Here is a 3,740-nt window from a genome sequence, read left to right as displayed (position 1 = left end):
GGAGCTCTTTGAAGCGTTCATTGGAAACGGGACTATTTTCACAAAAACGAGACAGAAGTGTTCTCTGAAACTGCTTTGTGTTGTATGCATTCAACTCACACAGGTGAACCTTTCTTTGGATAGAGCAGTTTGAAACACTCTTTTTCTAGAATCTGCAAGTGTTCATTCGGTGCTCTTTGAGGCCTCTGGTGGAATAGGAAATATCTTCACATAAAACCTAGACAGAAGCATTCTTTGAAACTTCTTTATGATGTGTGCATTCAACTCACAGAGCTGAACTTTCCTTTTCATGGAGCAGTTTGGAAAGAGTCTTTTTGCAGCATCTGCAAGTGGATATTTGGAGCTCTTACAGGCCTTCGTTAGAAACGGGAATATCTTCCCATAAAAACTGGACAGAAGCATTCTCACAAACTGCTTTGGGATGTGTGTGTTCAACTCACAGAGTTGAACCTTTCCTGTGCTAGAGCAGTTTTGAAACACTCTTTTTGTAGAATCTGCAAGTGTTCATTTGGAGCGCTTTGAGGCCTATGGTGGAAAAGGAAATATCTTCACATAGAAACCAGACAGAAACATTCTCAGAAACCTCTTTATGATGTGTGCATTCAACTCAGAGAGATACTCCTTCCTTTTGATAGAGCAGTTTTGAAACTCTGTTTTTGCAGAATCTGCAAGTGGATAGTTGGAGCCCTTTCAGGCCTTCGTTGGAAACGGGAATATCTTCACATAAAAACTAAACAGAAGCGTTCTGTGAAACTGCTTTGTGTAGTAAGAATCCAACTCACAGAGTTGAACACTTCTTTAGAAAGAGCAGTTTTGAAACACTCTTTTTGTGGAATCTGCAATAGTTCATTTGGAGCGCTTTGAGGCCTATGGTGTAAGACTTAATACCTTCACATAACATCCAGACACAAGCATTCTCTGAAACTTCTTTATGATGTGTGCTTTCAACTCACAGTGTTCAACCAGAGCAGTTTTGAAACACTCTTTTTAAAGTTTCTGCAAGTGGATATTTGGAGCTCTTTCAGGCCTTCGTTGGAAACGTGAATATCTTCACATAAAAACTGGACCGAAGCATTCTCAGAAACGGCTTTGTGTTGTGTGCACTCAACACACAGAGTTGAACCCTGCTTTTGATAGAGCACTTTAGAAACACTCTCTTGGCAGAATTTACAAGTGTTCATTTGGAGCGCTTTGAAGCTTACCATGGAAAAGGAAACAACTTCACATAAAAACTAAACAGAAGCATTCTAAGAAACAGTTTTCTGATGTGTGCATTCAACTAACAGAGTGGAACCTTCCGTTGGATAGAGCAGCTTTATAACAGTGTATTTGCAGAAACTGCAAGAGGATATTTGGAGCTCTTTGAAGCGTTCGTTGGAAACGGGACTCTCTTCACAAAAACGAGACAGAAGTGTTCTCTGAAACTGCTTTGTGTTGTATGCATTCAACTCACACAGGTGGACCTTTCTTTGGATAGAGCAGTTTGAAACACTCTTTTTCTAGAATCTGCAAGTGTTCATTCGGTGCTCTTTGAGGCCTCTGGTGGAATAGGAAATATCTTCACATAAAACCTAGACAGAAGCCTTCTTTGGAACTTCTTTATGATGTGTGCTTTCAACTCACAGAGCTGAACTTTCCTTTTCATGGAGCAGTTTGGAAAGAGTCTTTTTGCAGCATCTGCAAGTGGATATTTGGAGCTCTTACAGGCCTTCGTTAGAAACGGGAATATCTTCCCATAAAAACTGGACAGAAGCATTCTCACAAACTGCTTTGGGATGTGTGTGTTCAACTCACAGAGTTGAACCTTTCCTGTGCTACAGCAGTTTTGAAACACTCTTTTTGTAGGATCTGCAAGTGTTCATTTGGAGCGCTTTGAGGCCTATGGTGGAAAAGGAAATATCTTCACATAGAAACCAGACAGAAGCATTCTCAGAAACCTCTTTATGATGTGTGCATTCAACTCCGAGAGATAAGCCTTCCTTTTGATAGAGCAGTTTTGAAACTCTGTTTTTGCAGAATCTGCAAGTGGATATTTGGAGCCCTTTCAGGCCTTCGTTGGAAACGGGAATATCTTCACATAAAAACTAAACAGAAGCGTTCTGTGAAACTGCTTTGTGTAGTAAGAATCCAACTCACAGATTTGAACACTTCTTTAGAAAGAGCAGTTTTGAAACACTCTTTTTGTGGAATCTGCAATTGTTCATTTGGAGCGCTTTGAGGCCTATGGTGTAAGACTTAATACCTTCACATAACATCCAGACACAAGCATTCTCTGAAAGTTCTTTATGATGTGTGCTTTCAACTCACAGTGTTCAACCTTTCTTTTGAAAGAGCGGTTTTGAAACACTCTTTTTAAAGTTTCTGCAAGTGGATATTTGGAGCTCTTTCAGGCCTTCGTTGGAAACGTGAATATCTTCACATAAAAACTGGACCGAAGCATTCTCAGAAACGGCTTTGTGTTGTGTGCACTCAACACACAGAGTTGAACCCTGCTTTTGATAGAGCACTTTAGAAACACTCTCTTGGCAGAATTTACAAGTGTTCATTTGGAGCGCTTTGAAGCTTACCATGGAAAAGGAAACAACTTCACATAAAAACTAAACAGAAGCATTCTAAGAAACAGTTTTCTGATGTGTGCATTCAACTGACAGAGCGGAACCTTCCGTTGGATAGAGCAGCTTTATAACAGTGTATTTGCAGAAACTGCAAGAGGATATTTGGAACTCTTTGAATCGTTCGTTGGAAACGGGACTCTCTTCACAAAAACGAGACAGAAGTGTTCTCTGAAACTGCTTTGTGTTGTATGCATTCAACTCACACAGGTGGACCTTTCTTTGGATAGAGCAGTTTGAAACACTCTTTTCCTAGAATCTGCAAGTGTTCATTCGGTGCTCTTTGAGGCCTCTGGTGGAATAGGAAATATCTTCACATAAAACCTAGACAGAAGCATTCTTTGAAACTTCTTTATGATGTGTGCATTCAACTCACAGAGCTGAACTTTCCTTTTCATGGAGCAGTTTGGAAAGAGTCTTTTTGCAGCATCTGCAAGTGGATATTTGGAGCTCTTACAGGCCTTCGTTAGAAACGGGAATATCTTCCCATAAAAACTGGACAGAAGCATTCTCACAAACTGCTTTGGGATGTGTGTGTTCAACTCACAGAGTTGAACCTTTCCTGTGCTAGAGCAGTTTTGAAACACTCTTTTTGTAGAATCTGCAAGTGTTCATTTGGAGCGCTTTGAGGCCTATGGTGGAAAAGGAAATATCTTCACATAGAAACCAGACAGAAGCATTCTCAGAAACCTCTTTATGATGTGTGCATTCAACTCAGAGAGATAAGCCTTCCTTTTGATAGAGCAGTTTTGAAACTCTGTTTTTGCAGAATCTGCAAGTGGATATTTGGAGCCCTTTCAGGCCTTCGTTGGAAACGGGAATATCTTCACATAAAAACTAAACAGAAGCGTTCTGTGAAACTGCTTTGTGTAGTAAGAATCCAACTCAAAGAGTTGAACACTTCTTTAGAAAGAGCAGTTTTGAAACACTCTTTTTGTGGAATCTGCAATTGTTCATTTGGAGCGCTTTGAGGCCTATGGTGTAAGACTTAATACCTTCACATAACATCCAGACACAAGCATTCTCTGAAAGTTCTTTATGATGTGTGCTTTCAACTCACAGTGTTCAACCTTTCTTTTGAAAGAGCGGTTTTGAAACACTCTTTTTAAAGTTTCTGCAAGTGGATAT

Source organism: Pongo pygmaeus, chromosome X (genome assembly GCF_028885625.2).
Source record: "Pongo pygmaeus isolate AG05252 chromosome X, NHGRI_mPonPyg2-v2.0_pri, whole genome shotgun sequence".
Lineage (NCBI taxonomy): Eukaryota > Metazoa > Chordata > Mammalia > Primates > Hominidae > Pongo > Pongo pygmaeus.
Note: the sequence above shows the minus strand (reverse complement) of the source record.